The sequence below is a fragment of the Nothobranchius furzeri genome, chromosome 1 (assembly GCF_043380555.1).
Source record: "Nothobranchius furzeri strain GRZ-AD chromosome 1, NfurGRZ-RIMD1, whole genome shotgun sequence".
In the NCBI taxonomy this organism is placed as follows: Eukaryota; Metazoa; Chordata; class Actinopteri; order Cyprinodontiformes; family Nothobranchiidae; genus Nothobranchius; species Nothobranchius furzeri.
This window is the reverse complement of record NC_091741.1, coordinates 67,766,983-67,783,624: the sequence shown is the minus strand read 5'-3', so window position 1 is coordinate 67,783,624 and position 16,642 is coordinate 67,766,983. Positions and strand designations below refer to the sequence as shown.

At 46.2% G+C, this 16,642-nt stretch overlaps 1 pseudogene; it reads left to right on the top strand.

The window, feature by feature from the left end:
- The first annotated feature begins 12,791 nt into the window (after positions 1 to 12,791).
- Positions 12,792 to 14,990, top strand: LOC107374812 (uncharacterized; annotated as a pseudogene).
- The last annotated feature ends 1,652 nt before the right edge of the window (positions 14,991 to 16,642 follow it).

The following is a 16,642-nucleotide window of genomic DNA, read 5'->3' as shown; positions in this document are numbered from 1 at the left end:
ATGACTGGTACAATGTAACTGTCCCAGAAATGAAAGCGTTCATTGCCATTCAGTTCTGCATGGGGCTTGTGGAAAAGCCTGAGATTGAGAATTATTGGGCTGGCTTTTGGCCAACATACACACCTGGCTTCAGCAAAGTGATGTCAAGAAACAGATTTGAGATCATCCTTTCTTTTCTCCACTTTGTAAATAATGATGAGCGTGTTGAAAGGGGTCAGCCAGGTCATGACAGACTGTTCAAGGTGCGCCCCATTATTGAGATGATAATTCCACGCTTTTCATCCATCTATGGTCTGCAGAAAGAGCTGTCCTTGGATGAAATGACCATCGCATTCAAGGGAAGGTCTACCTTGAGGCTGTACATCTCCAAAAAAAACAGACAAATATGGCTTCAAAACATTTGTTCTGAGTGAGGCCAGCTCGGGTAATATTTTGCAGTGGTCCCACTACACTGGACAAAGTGGAAATGATGATGAAAATGTAGGTGCCACACATTACATTGTTCATCAGCTGCTGGCCCCATATACAGGGAAAGGGCATGAGGTGTATATGGACAGCTATTATACTTCACCAGCCATAGCTCGTGAGCTGGCAGCTAACGAAATTGGTCTGTGTGGCAATGTAAACTGCAACAGGAGAGGGATGCCAAGCGGCCTGAAACTAGCCCAGTTGCCATTGAGAAGGGGAGATGTTCCCGTGTTCATGCGAAATGATAAGCTGCTGGCATGTGCATGGCATGACACAAAGCGTCTCACTCTGCTGTCCACCATTCATGGCAACACATGCACAAAAAAACACCCGCACAAGGGAAAATGTGACTCGGTTTCTAGAAATAGAGAAACCAGTGTGTGCTGACAGCTACAACTCATTTATGGGAGGAGTAGACAGGGCTGATCAGCGAATGGAAATGTACCTCTTTCCACACCACTCAAGAAAATGGTACAACCGCATTTGCAATGCTCTTCTTAGCATTTGTGTGGTGAATGCCCACATTCTTTACACCAGGAGTGTTCCTGGTCCACACAAATCCCTGAAGGTCCTTCCTTTCTTGAAGGCTACTCTAGGAAGGAAAACAAAAAAGGAGGAAGACCTTCAATGCAGCTGGGAGAAGTGCAACAGAGGCTCACTGAACGACACTGGCTACGCAATGCAGACGATCGTCCAGACTGTGCTGTGTGCTCAGATCGCACCAGCCCAACAGGCTGTCGCCAGACAGTTTCGGTGCAGTCAGTGTGGAGTGGGTTTGTGTGCCGTACCTTGCCACGAAAGGTACCACACACTGAAAAACTACAAGCAATGTCATCTTGATCAACAAAAAAAAACAATGTAATTTTGATGAATAAAAAAAAGCAATGTCATCTTGATACTCAAGAAAACGTAAAAAATATATATATATATTTTTTTTTAAACTGTTCAGATCGCTTCCTTTAGTTCTAATTGTTCATCAAAATGTTTTATCTATCTATCTATCTATCTATCTATCTATCTATCTATCTATCTATCTATCTATCTATCTATCTATCTATCTATCTATCTATCTATCTATCTATCTATCTATCATCTATCTATCATCTATCTATCTATCTATCATCTATCTACCTATCTATCTATCTATCTTTCTACCTATCTATCATCTATCTATCTATCTATCTATCTATCTATCTATCTATCTATCTATCTATCTATATCTATCTATCTATCTATCTATCTATATCTATATATCTTCTATCTATCTATCTATATATCTTCTATCTATCTATCTATATATCTTCTATCTATCTATCTATCTATCTATCTATCTATCTATCTATCTATCTATCTATCTATCTATCTATCTATCTATCTATCTATCTATCTATCTATCTATCTATCATCTATCTATCTATCTATCATCTATCTATCTATCTATCTATCTATCTATCTATCTATCTATCTATCATCTATCTATCTATCTATCTATCTATCTATCATCTATCTATCTATCTATCTATCTATCTATCTATCTATCTATCTATCTATCTATCTATCTATCTATCTATCTATCTATCTATCTCTCTCTCTCTCTCTCTCTCTCTCTCTCTCTCTCTATATATATATATATATATATATATATATATATATATATATATATATATATATATATGCCCCTTCTGAGCAACACATGTATGATCGGGGATACACAGCATAGCTCCAGAAGGATCTCCTTCAGGAATCAGATCAATGTGCTCAAGGAGGACGCGTTACCTCCTGAGTGCATGCTCTGCCGAATCATCCAATAGCACAAGATCAGCCATGCTACTATGTCAGATTCATGTTGGTCACATGTGTCTATTATAGGTTTTAGCACCGATTATGTGACACAGCTGTTTTTCCACCAAAATAATGATTTAATGGGTAAAAAAATGTGTGGTTGGGGAACACGTGTGAATGATTGAGACTTTCAGTATTCAGGTTCCTTTGATCTACCATGAAATGCTGTTGGTATGCATGGTCTAAGGTTTTCTTATCCGTAGGAACATATTTATGTATAAAAACAAAATTAGCAATACCACACAATGCATAAATTAGTTCATACGCAGTCAATACACACAGATCTGTGTGTACGTGCGGTTGATTAGACTGTGATTAAATATCTATAAAGAAAAAGAAAAGAGAAAGGTGGGTAAAAATATTTGAAAAACAAAGACAAATGCCTGCCCTTTAACTGGCCATTATATTTCTGTGAATCTTATTGCAGACAGAAAAGTGTTTTCTCAAAAGATAAAAACTCCTTTCTGAATGCTGCTTCTCTAACAAAAGTATTGACAGTGAGTCACACTCCTGCTCTCCCTTTATCTGCCAGCCTTGTGTTGCACTTGATTCTTTTTGTCCTGCTGTCTGGAAAAAACAGAAACACAAACTGAATGAGGAAATGAAATGTTCACTCTAGCAGCACATAGCCACACGGTCCTCCAGCCTCCATCTCGCTGAAGATACTGGGAGGTTCCAACAAGCACCCGGCTCACTCTTCACACACACTCACACATACAAAAACACACACTTGAGTGTAAAAGAAGTCAAACACGCCACACAGTTGAAGAGTTGAGCTGTCTGAGTGGGAGGTGAGTCAACGCTCTAACTTCACCCCTAAGAAGAAGCTGCAGATAGCCTGAAAAGGTCAGAAAATCTTGAGACAACAAAAAAAGCCTTGACCTGACAAATATCTAGTGTTTAAACATGTGTTTGACTAATACTGCCTCATATATAGGTAATAAAGATGAATTTTCACTGCTAAAACAATGAAAAAGGCAAATTCATCTAGTAATTTCACCGAATGACAAAGTTTTTGTCAAACGTTGAACTAAAACGTGACCATTTAGTTTAAATAAATGCATCAACCCAGACACCTTGTCATGAACTCCTCCTCTTAACCTCCTCTGCGGGCCGGGCTGGCGCTGCACTCCAGTTCCCAGCATGCCTGTCACCGACGCTTCCCGGTGACGTCATCCCGCTGAGCCTATTTAAGGACCTGTCACAGCGGAGCCGGCACTCAGTCATCATCTAACGATAGACGCCAAGCCATTCTAAGACCTAAGACACTAACTCTACAAACCATACGGGAAGAGAACTTCCCACGCTGCCACATATCAGTCTCCATCCACCACTCTCTCCGCGCCTGGGTCTCATAACCACTCCAGCTCAGCCCACCGAACCTGACAGGATGACTGAGTCCCGAGTAGACCCAGCGGAGATCGCACAGCTGCGAGCTGAGGTAGCGCAGCTGCTCAGCCGAGTAGAACGCCAGGAGGCGGACAACGCCCAACTCCGTGTGGAGAACAATCAGCTGCGTGCTGTTACTGATCGCCTCGCATCCAAACTCGATTCCGTCACCGAACTGGTAGTCCAACTCTCCTCAGCCCTCCAACGACAGTCATCTGCCACTCCTAACGTGGTGGAGCCGTATCTAAGTCTCCCAGAGAAATGGGATGGGATTAACGGATCCCCGGAGAGCATGTTGGCCGTTCTGTCAATGACTTTTGAGTGTCAGCCGGCACGCTACCCGACTTCCTGCTCTCGCGTGGCTCTGTTAACCTCCCTGCTGACTGGGCGAGCCGGTGAATGGGCGGCTGCTCTGTACCATCAGAAGTCCCCAGTCTGCAACGACTATGAAGCCTTCGTGAAAGAACTGAAGAAGGCATTCGTTCATCCCAGCAGCGAGGTCGCAGATGAGACACGCCTGCTCCAGCTTCGACAAGGCTCTCAGACCGTGGCCGAATTCACCTCACGCTTCCGGACCACCGCTGCCCGTCTAACCTGGGGTGATGCCGCGGTGAAGGCTGTGTACTTGGAGGGATTGTCACCCCGCATCCGTGAGGGCATGATTGGTCACGAGGCTCCAACCACCCTGGACCAGGCGGTGGACCTGGCTCTCCAGCTGGACCGCTGCCTCCTCACCAGACCAGGAGTGAGGGCGGTTCCCGTACAATCCCGAACTTTCCCCCGCCGTCAGGAGAACCAACCCATGGAGGAACCCATGCAACTGGGTCATTTGCCCCCCGAGGAACGGGCGCGCCGTTTTCAGGAGGGACGATGCGCCTATTGTGGGGCTCTGGGTCATCCCCGTGCAACATGCCCCATACGCCCGGGAAACGGTCTCTCCGGGTCGGTGTAGGAGCTGCCTCACTCAGAGTTTCCACTCATGCAGCTCCTCATCACACCACCCTCTCGGTCTCCTTCCAGCTGAGCCAAGGACCGGTCCCCCTGGTGGCCCTCCTCGACACCGGAGCTGCAGAAAGCTTTATCGATCAGGGGTTGGTCAACCGGCTCAAGATTCCACTCACCCTCCTCGATCATCCCGTTCCCGTCACCTCAGTGGACGGGCGCCCTCTCATGCCATATCCGATCACGCACCGAACCCAGAACCTCCGGATGACCATTGGAGAACACGTAGAGACCCTTCATTTCTTGGTCATTCACGCCCCTACGACTCCTCTCATTCTGGGTCATTCCTGGTTCCGCCTCCACGACCCTCACATCTCCTGGTCCACCAGTAAAGTCATGGCATGGGGTGTTAACTGTCGCCTTCATCATCCGTCTCCAGGATCACAGCCTAGGGAGACACCACCCAAGGATGTGGATTTAACACTCCTTCCAGGATCACAGCCTAGGGAGACACCACCCAAGGACGTGGATTTAACACTCCTTCCACCCCAATACCACGATCTGGCTCGGGTCTTTGCAAAGGAGCCTACCACCAAGCTGCCTCCTCATCGCCCCTACGATCTGGAGATCAGGCTTCAGCCCGGAACCACCCCGCCTCGGGGTCGGCTGTTCTCGCTCTCCCCGGCAGAGACCCAGGCGATGGACGCTTACATCAATGAGGCTCTCCAGAAGGGGTTTATCCGACATTCCACGTCTCCTGGGGCGGCAGGGTTCTTCTTTGTGAAGAAGAAGGAAGGTGACCTCCGGCCCTGTATAGACTATCGTGGATTGAATAAAATCACCATCAGGGACCGCCATCCTCTTCCCTTAATGAGCACGGCTCTGGACGCCACTGCCCAAGCCACACTGTTTACCAAGCTGGACCTCCGCAGTGCATACAACCTCATCCGCATAAAGGAAGGAGAGGAGTGGAAAACCGCTTTCATTACACCCACTGGACATTATGAGTACCTGGTCATGCCCTTCGGCCTCTGCAACAGCCCTGCCGTTTTCCAGCGTTTCATCACTGATGTCCTCCGTGACATGCTGGGTCGTTGGGTTTTTGTTTATTTGGACGACATCCTCATCTACTCCCGCACGGCCGAGGAACACACCCAGCATGTTCGAGCCGTTCTGTCACGCCTCCTGGAGCACGACTTATTCTGTAAACTGGAGAAGTGTGCTTTTCACCAGGAGTCCACCTCGTTTCTGGGATTCATCATCTCCTCCCAGGGCCTGCGCATGGACCCACAGAAGGTTCAGGCGGTCGCGCAGTGGCCACTACCCAAGACCCTGAAGCAGTTGCAGAGTTTCCTGGGGTTCTGCAACTTCTACCGCCGGTTTATCCGCAACTTCAGCGCCCTGGCGTCACCATTAACTTCCCTGACGAAAACAACCAATCAGCCTCGCCCTTTCCGCCTCTCCCCGGCGGCTGTTGCTGCCTTCCATGAGCTGGTCCGCCGCTTTGTAAGCGAGCCCATCCTCCTCCACCCGGACCTAACCCGGCCTTTCGTTGTGGAGGTGGACGCCTCTGAGACGGGCGCGGGAGCCGTACTGTCACAACGTGGCCAGGACTCCAAACTCCATCCCTGCGCATTCTTTTCCCGGAAGTTCTCTCCTACCCAGCAGAACTATGGGGTCGGGGACCGGGAATTGTTGGCGATAAAGTGGGCCCTGGAGGAGTGGCGACAGTGGCTCCTGGGTACCCCCACTCCTTTTCTAATCTGGACTGATCATCAGAACCTCATCCATATTCAGACCGCTCGCCAACTCAACCCTCGTCAGGCCCGGTGGGCCCTCTTTTTCGAACCTTATAACTTTCACATCGCCTACCGCCCCGGCTCAAAGAACCTCAAGGCGGACGCCCTGTCCCGTCAACACACCCAGGATCCAAGGCCTCCTGAACCGAGGTCCATCCTCCCGACCGAACGGTTCTTGGCCGCCCTGCAATGGCCCCTGGAAGCCTCCATCCGGGCGGCTCTCCCGGCGGACCCGGCGCCCCCAGAGACGCCTCCTAACCGCCTTTACGTTCCGGCCGTGTGTCGACAGGAGGCCTTGAGGTGGGGGCATAGTTCACGGCTCGCGGGACACCAAGGCCAGGCTCGTACCTTCCAGTTCCTCCGCCGGGCCCTGTGGTGGCCCTCTATGAGAAAGGACGTGCGTGAATACACTGCTGCATGTGACACTTGCGCCTGGTCTAAGTCCACCACCCAACCTGGAGCCGGGGAATTGCAACCGCTCCCTGTGCCTAAAAGGCCGTGGTCGCACATAGGTGTGGACTTTGTCACGGGGCTTCCCGTTGCCGACCACCTGGACACCATCCTCACCATCACCGACCGCTTTTCGAAGGCTGTGCATTTAGTGGCTATGGCAGGGCTCCCCACGGCTAAGAAGACGGCGGAGCTCCTCCTCGATCATGTGGTGAGGCTCCACGGATTCCCCCAGGACGTGGTGTCTGACAGAGGGCCTCAGTTCATCTCACGTTTCTGGAAGGCTTTCTGTCGGTTGGTGGGCGCTTCCGCCAGTCTGTCGTCAGGCTATCATCCCCAGACTAATGGTCAGACGGAGAGAGCAAACCAGCAGCTTGGGCGTTACTTACGTTGCTTCGCCTCGTCTCAACCGTCCACCTGGCCTCGTTACCTCCTATGGGCGGAGCTCTCTCACAACCTCCAGACGTCCTCCGCCACGGGTCTATCGCCCTTCGAGACCTGCTACGGATACCAGCCCCCTCTTTTTGACCATCAGGTGCCGGAGGTGGAGGTTCCGGCGGCTCAGGATATGGTCCGCCGCTGCCATCTCGGTTGGATCAGGGCTCGCGCCGCCATCACCCGGGCTAATACGGAGTACTCCCGACAACACCGCCGTCGCCACCGGCCCGGCCCTGTGTTCCAGCCTGGTGACCGGGTTTGGCTCTCTACCGCAAACCTCCGGTTTCCGGCTGGTTCCAGGAAGCTGTCGCCTTGCTTTTTGGGGCCCTTCCCAGTCCGAGATGTCCTCGGTCCGGTCGCTTACCGGCTGCGCCTCCCTTCCACTCTTAAGGTGCACCCGGTATTCCACGTCTCACAGCTCAAGCCGGTGGTATCTTCTCCTCTCCATCCGCCTCCGGCCCGGGTGCCGACGCCCCGAGATGTCGATGGGGACCCCGTCTACACCGTCTGCAAGATTCTGGATGCCCGCCGCCGGGGCCGTGGATGGCAGTATTTGGTGGACTGGCAGGGTTACGGTCCGGAGGAACGTAGCTGGTGAGCCTGCCCGCTTGTTTCTGGATCCTTCCCTGTTGGCTGATTTCTGGTCTCGTCGCCCTGGGCCTTCTGGAGCCGTCCCTCGCGGGGGGGGGGGGGGGGGGGTTCCTGTCATGAACTCCTCCTCTTAACCTCCTCTGCGGGCCGGGCTGGCGCTGCACTCCAGTTCCCAGCATGCCTGTCACCGACGCTTCCCGGTGACGTCATCCCGCTGAGCCTATTTAAGGACCTGTCACAGCGGAGCCGGCACTCAGTCATCATCTAACGATAGACGCCAAGCCATTCTAAGACCTAAGACACTAACTCTACAAACCATACGGGAAGAGAACTTCCCACGCTGCCACATATCAGTCTCCATCCACCACTCTCTCCGCGCCTGGGTCTCATAACCACTCCAGCTCAGCCCACCGAACCTGACACACCTGTGGTGAAGAGAAATAAAACCCCTGATCTCCATGCAACATAATCTCCCTGTAGTGAACTGTTATTCTGGATTTTTGCTGTTCAGTATTTACATAAATGTTCACAGCCTTAGTGAGTGATGTAAAATAAAAAGGCTCTACCCCAAAAGTTTTTTTAACACAAACTTAAATGAGTTGTGTTGTTTATAAGCCACATCTACTTTTAGAACATTGTTTTAACACTCACATTGAACGCTAACAGGTTTGAGCAGCAGCCATGGTTTCGGGTGTCATTGAGTTTGTTTACGAATTCATCAAACAAACGAACAGTTGTGATAAACCAGGATTTCTGGGTGAAATCAGACTCACATGGTGGGTATCAGAATAGAGACTGGTTTCTCTCCTCAGGCATGCATGTGAAAACTAAACTGTTCACACATGACCTTACACTAAATAAATACCATAAACTGCCTGATTCAAGAACACTGTCGCAGATAAGAACAGAAGCAGTGAGAACAGTGAGATGAACATGACCATGTGAACAAAACTGAGATGATTTATAGATGTTAAAATTTGTGAGTGTGCAGGTCCGCTTATTAAAATCCATCGAGATAGATACTCAGTTCTTCAGCTAATCATGGAGTTAGCAGTCTGATTCTTTGCTCAGCGTTTAAGGAAATAGTCTCTTCCTGACAACCACAACGCCAGCTGATACCACTTCATACCTCTAGGTGGCCTCCTCCCTATCAGAGATCAATGGTTGTATCATTAGTAAACTTGCTGATTGAAGTGTTGACATAACCACGAATCAAGCTGTTGGCTCTCCAAAACACCAACGCAGCCTGGATTGGGACCCTTAACTTGAGCGAAGAGCAGAAAAAAGATGCATGGATCCAAAGGTAAAGTGAAATTCAAAGGTGTTGAGGAGAAGGGATTCCTGTATTAATCAATTGTGTTGCAACATACGATGGTGACAGAGGAGTTAGGTTAGGGGTCGGCAACCTGTTCCCATCAAAGAGCAATTATAACCCGTTTCCCACAGTAAAGAAAACACTGGGAGCCACAGCAGCCGCGGCATTGTGGGCGGGGCCTACCCTCAGACAGCAGAGCGCTGCTCAAAACAGGTGACAGCAGCCAGTACCGGCCGCTCGTGTACGTCAAAGTTATCTTTCATTAGACGATAATCAATAAAACGATTTATATAAAATAGATCCAGAAGTTGTAGCCCGTCTCTGACTACAATGTTTTGATATTTTTCACCCTGTTGATGGTTTTACTGAGCAGGTGCCACTTTTGTCATATGTTTCTTTTTAAAACATGTTTAGACTGTTCAGAATACAAATCCAGGCTCTGTCTCGTTTGATTGTTGTAATTAAACTTTGTAGGTGGGGAAGGTCAGAAAAGGATCCGACCAATTTGTTTTTCCCTCATTTACAGTGACGGAGATAACGGCGCAGTGCGCCTGGCTCTGGTGTTAATGAAGTTAAATTATATCTCTTTGCAACAATTTTCACAAGAAAACAGAACAGTTAAAAGCAGGGCTTGTGTTGTGTTGACCGGATAGTTCCTGTATTTGCCCGTTTATTTTGACGGAGAAAGAATAGAAAGAATTATCCCGACGCATGCAGACGAACTGACATTTTATTCTACACACATCGCAGATGTAGCTAAATCATTCAAGAAAAGATTCCTATCCAAACATCTGAGATGGACACTGCTCAGCGCAGCTCGCTGTCAGCACGTACGTACTGTCCACAGCGAGCTGAAGATGTGGAGAGTGGCTTGGAGCGCGCCACAGAACCAGAGCGCATGCAGGAAGATTCGTCCGACTGAAGCGAGACTTTTCACTTAGAAAATGTTCCCTGATTATGAAACTCTGGCTGAATAGTGCTTGTTCCTGTCTCCAATGTGTCGACGCATCCAGGAGCCGTCTGAGGAGAAGCCCAGAATCTCACGTCCTCTTCAGCTCAGGAAGCACCTATGATTACGCACAAGCGTGACGCGTCAACCCGGTCTCACAGTAAGACCGGGTTGGAACTGTTCAGGTTTACGCAGACAATCTTTACATTTAGAATTGGCATAAAAATGTAAAATTAATGCAGTAAAATATAAAGCATTTTATTTAAATATCCATTCATTATTTTACAAGCACAGAGAGCCACATCAGATGGATGGAAGAGCCGCATGTGGCTCCAGAGCCGCGGGTTGCCGACCCCCGAGTTAGGTGTTCACCCTGTAACTGGTGGGTTGCAGAATCAAGTCCCCCTCAGTCTGTCAGTGTTATTGTGTCCTTGGGCAAGACATTTCACCTGTGTCAGTGTCTTCACAGCAATCTTCATACTAAGCAAGCATGTAGCAACTTTTAACAGGAAGAAACATCCAGAGGATCCTGGCTCAGTATAAGCAAACATCCGCCACAACTCACTGGGGATTGAGAAGACAGAGCAGACACATGCATACACACACACAAACATACACACACACACTGTTATAGACGATGGATTCCCAGGTCCTCCAGCAGGCTGGGCCTCCACTCAGCCTGCTTTCAGTGCCCCAGTTGCCAGTCATCAGGTGATGAGTACTGATGACTTCCAGCTTCCGTGGGTATATTAAATTAATAGAGTATTTTCTTTCCTCACTGAGGCCTTTTTGCCACAGGTGTTTAGAGTGTTTCCCCATGTCGTTGTGCACTTTTGTTTAAGTATAGGTAGAACTGTAATTTTGAGTATTTGTTTTTTACCTTTGTTAATAAAACCACCTTTGGATTTAATCACACATTTTTACTCCAGTTCTTATGTTACCCCTCCCTTCACAATCGTCCAACACCACCAGGGTTGTAACACACACACACACACACAAACACACACACACGCATGTGTGCGTACACACACACACACACATACTTGTATTTATATGTTTTTGTTGTCCTCCATTGACTTCCAATAATTTTAGTAACTCCACTATGCCAATTCCATACCCTGACCATAACCAATGGCATTTTATTCCTAACCCTAACCTAAACTAAAAGTCAATTCATACAATATCGCTAAAACACATTTTAGGTTGCTCCACATTGTGTGGACAAGCAAAATCTTTTGCAAAATGTCCACACAATACAGGTTAAAGTTTAAATGTGTCCACTTAAACCTATAAAGACAAGTGCGCACACACACACACACACACACACACACACACACACACACACACCTTTAACATATATACCAAGTAGTGTTTTTTTTTTTGGCTACACTGATTTCTTCGTAGATATTCTATTTAGTAAGAGATAAGCTTTGTTGTCTTAATCTTAGTGAATCTACAATTAATTCAACAGGTGAACTATTAGTAGCACATTCCATGTTAAGGAAGGTAAAATGTTATCAGGAGAGGGAGGATGTTAAGTGGTTAGCAGCTGTGTGCCAGCTGATGGCCCCTCCATGACATTTTCTTCTTCAGAGCTTCGATCCAGATGTCAGATCCCTATTCCCATCCTAATGTCAGCTTTAAAAGTTTAGTTTTAATTTCTTTTCTTGCTATCTGTTAAAGTGTTTCTACATTACAACTTTATCAATGTAAAAACATTTGCTTGTAAAAAAAGCAACCAACACGTTTCTTGTGTGGGGCAGAGGGTTAAATTACAGGTTGGTATTTTTACCTTTCACAAAACATCCAAACACTTTAGAAAATGTGTTAACATTTGTATTCTAAGAATAAACCACTGATTGCAAGAATTTGTTCTTTTTTTCCCAAAATTGAGTGGATTATAATGTTACTAATAATGTTACTAACATGTTTTATAAATATTATTATATCAGAAATTGGGCATTTGTGGCTTTAAAACGATCACAGGAGAAGTCTGGGGAAGCAGATAATTCAAATTACTCTGATCTAAATTAAGGGTTTTTTTAGCAAAGAAGAAAAATGGAAAAAGCAGAAAATATGTCTTACAATGTTTTTTTAAATAAAAACCATGAAAATATAATGAACTGATAAATGTAGAGGATTATTTTCACCTTTATTTTTATTAAATAAAATTGTCATTGTGTCATTTGTATAATTCAGAGTGTGGTGGTCTGATAACAAACTAGGGATGAATAATCTAAAGAAACCCTGCTGAGCCTCTTCAGTGTGAAGCCTTTTGGATCATCACACCATCGCCTTTATTTAAACCATGTGTTAAAGTCATGCTCATTGTGAGGATTTTTTTTTATTTCCCTTAGCAGATGGTGGTGCTTTTAACAGCCCATATGGTCCTCCGTAGCTGTTTTTAATCTGTGAATATGTGTCGTACTGGTGGTTAAACTTGTGTGTTTGGTATTCGTCTGTAAAATCTGAGGATGCTTTTGATTGGAGAACTCCAGCTGAAACACCTGTTGGGGACAGAAAAAAGTTAGAACGGCTTTGTGGCTAGTTGCTTGCTCTGTGGATTTTAGGATTTAATCAACTGATTGAGTCTTTACAAGTTATCAGTATGACTCAAGATAAAATGCTGTTTAGGTCATTAGTATTACTATTTTATTTTATTTTTTGTTATTTGTTTTGTAGCTTCTCAGATTACCTTCCTCTGCTGAATTATGTTCTCTTTCACAGTGATTTTCAATATAGTGAAAAGAAGGCAGTCGCATCACTGCGCAAAGACCACACCATCACTATATTGCCAGCTGATAAGGGAAGGTGCACCGTGGTCCTAAACACAACGGATTACCATGCAAAGATCACTACTCTCCTCAGTGACAACAACACCTATGAAGCCTTAAAGCCAGACCCCACAAGCAGCTACAAAAAGAAAGTTATAGCTTGCCTTCAAGGCCTTGAAAGGGACAAAACCATCAACCGCCTGACATATCACCGCCTTTATCCAGGAGATGCCATACCCTGCATCTACGGACTTCCCAAGATCCACAAGGAAGGTATCCCTCTCAGACCCATTGTCAGTAGCATAAATTCAGTCACCTACAACATCGCGAAACACCTTGCTACTATCCTTGCACCTCTGGTGGGGAACACCCCACACCACATCAAGAACTCCACTGACTTCACTGACAAGGTCCAGAAACTTACCCCGGATCCAGATGAAACCATGGTGTCCTTTGACGTAGTCTCCCTTTTCACTTGCATACCCACTACGGAGGCAGTGGAGACTGTCAGAAAACGACTACGAGAAGACAGCACCTTGGAGGACAGGACCAACTTCACAACCGATCAGATTTGCACACTGTTAGACCTCTGCCTCACCACTATATATTTCAAATACAATGAAGGTTTCTACAGACAAAAACATGGCTGTGCCATGGGCTCCCCCGTGTCACCTATGTAGCCAACCTTTACATGGAGGAAGTGGAAAGAAAGTCTCTTGGCTCTTTTAAAGGGAGAGCACCCAGCCACTGGTACAGATATGTGGATGACACCTGGGTCAAAATCAAAACACAAGAAGTGGAATCCTTCACTACGCACATCAACGCCGTGGACAAAAACATCAAGTTTCCAGGGAAAACATAAAGGACAACTGCTTGCCTTTCCTGGACTGCGCTGTGCACTTTGAAGAAAATAGCAACCTCAACATTGAAGTGTACCGGAAGCCCACACAGACGGACCAGTACCTCCTCTTCGACTCACATCACCCTCTGGAACACAAACTTGGAGTAATCAAGACCTTACACCACCGGGCAGAACATGTTCCCTCTAAGCCGGAAGGGAAAAAGAAGGAACACACACTTATAAAGGAATCACTTAAAACATGTGGCTATCCTAATTGGGAGTTTATAAAGTCAGCAAAGATGCAGAGAAAAGAAGACCAGACACCAGCGAGGGAGGATAAGAAAGACAGACGCAACAACCTTGTCATCCCCTATGTAGCCGGTGTATCAGAGAAACTCAGGAGGGTTTTCTCCAAACACAACATACCAGTGTACTTCAGGCCCAGCAACACACTCAGACAGAAACTGGTTCACCCGAAAGACAAAACTCCTAAACACAAACTGAACAATGTGGTGTATGCTGTACAGTGCAGCGAGGAATGCCCAGACCTCTACATTGGATAAACCAAACAGCCACTTCACAAGTGCATGGCACAACATAGAAGAGCCACCTCCACGGGACAGGACTCAGCAGTTCATTTGCATCTAAAGGACAAAGGTCACTCTTTCGAGGATGCCAACGTTCACATTTTGGACAGAGGACAGATGGTTTGAAAGAGGAGTAAAGGAAGCCATTTATGTCCACTGTGAGCAACCATCTTTGAACAGAGGCGGTGGTTTACAACACCAACTGTCTGTCATCTATAATCCAGTTTTGAGATCCCTTCCCAGATGCCTCAACACCCACGCATATCCTGGGCCATCCGACCTCAGGAATTCACATGATAGGGTGGGGCCAGGTTTCACAATGAGCTCACCCGAAACTCAGGCTGAACAGGACCCACACCCACCCTCACACCTTGGCTCATGTGTTTATGTAGAAGATCATCAGGGGGTCTTTTGTTCCCTCTTCGGGGGGAAACTCCCACTGGGTTTAAATCTGGGACTCTCCACCATTTGACCTTAGAACTGAAGAAGCCTCTCGGATGAGAGGTGAAACGTCTTCAAGCAACTCAAAGAAGTCCAGACGCTTTTCTTTCAAAGCTCATTAGACGACTTTTGCAAGTAAAACTTATGGTTCTCTTTATAATACAGACAGCCCTCAAAAAGGCCTCAAAAAGCAGGAGTTTGCCCACATTTAATGTGTAAAGCATTAAATGAGCATTCTGTATTTGATTGCTTATTTTCACAGATTCACACACAGATTAAGAAAACTCTCCAGTCCAAAGAAAGAGAATGCTTAATTAAACAAATTTAACAAAAAATAGTACATTTGTGAAAATGTCAGACAACAACTTTAAGATTTTTTTTCAGACTACATGTAATAAAACATGTGTGAACACAACTTTAAAGTCAAATTTGAGCAGAAATCTGTCACCAGACTTCCCCCCTCATGCTGTTTCTGAGCTCATTAACTGCTAGCCTTTCGTTGTGCTGACATCCATCACAGTGATAAAATATGACAGTAGAAGCAAAACCTCAGATCCAAATCAGGTCCAGAGTGACTTTTAGAGATCCATTAAGCAGCTCACTGCAGACACACTGCTGATTAAAGAGGATATCCATAAATCCTGGAAAATTAAAAAGGCTGGCTTTTTTGTTCCTGCTGTAGAAGCTGTAAAACCATGTTAATGTCCAATCTCAACAAAGCATATGTGAGCTGTAAAAAGTGCTCATAGCTCTGGGCAAAGCTAAAAGAGCCCAAATCTTCTCTAAAAAAGTCGGATGTAACAGCACATCTCACTGGCCATCATGTCTGTACCGTAGAGAGGACAGAGCCGCCTGTGAGTTGAGAAGCTTTTTGAGAAGTTTGAGCCGCCAGACGGGTCAAACGCCCCCATCGTCACAATAAAAGGTTGGCGTACATCTCTGCACCACTGCTGCTGCTCTGCCAGCTGATCAATACTGATCTGAAAGTGATGAATGAGAGCTCAATAGACTCCATCTTCTATCCTCCACCCAGCAGAACGGAGAGCTTCTTATCTCTCTATCAGGGGATGGTTTTTAGTTGAAATAGAAGGGTCACATAGATAAATCAGATAATCATTGGGTTTTACAATGAAATGATGTCACTGTGTTTCACATCATATTTCATGTACGTCTAGGGAGGCTTCAGAGGCCAAGAACACACACCCAAGCAAAGCTTAGATTCAGAAAAATACATGTTTTCCTTTGAAACATACCCGAGAGAAAAGATTTCAGATAAATCAATTGAGATAAATGGCTCTATTGTCACTACATACACATACAGTGAATGAAAGCAACACATCCTGCAGTGCAACATTATGTAAATAAAACAGAATTGTAAATTATAGCATGAATTGTGGAAAAACGTAATGGTAGAGAAATAATACAATGCCTAAGCTGGTGGGCATTGGTGTACAGTTCCAACGTGCGTGAATATGATAGGAGGGAATATATGAGGTTCATATGTAGAGAGATTCATAACATTGCAAAACATTGCACAGTCATGTTGTGGGCCTTATTACCTGTGGGCAGGTGAGAAGTCATAATTTGTCACCAATTGTTGCAAACTAGCGAGATACTCGATTTAGCTTCTGTGAGTCAGAAAGTGTGAGCGTTGTGCTACTTTGGGAGGGAGTGTGGGAGGGAGTGACCACTAATGAACCTGAAGAGATTAGAGACTGTGACATTCCAGGAATAAAACAAATCTATTAACCCTCTCAGGCTCAACATAAGTTTTGATAAAAGGACGAACAACTAAGTCCTTCAGGGGTACTTCTGA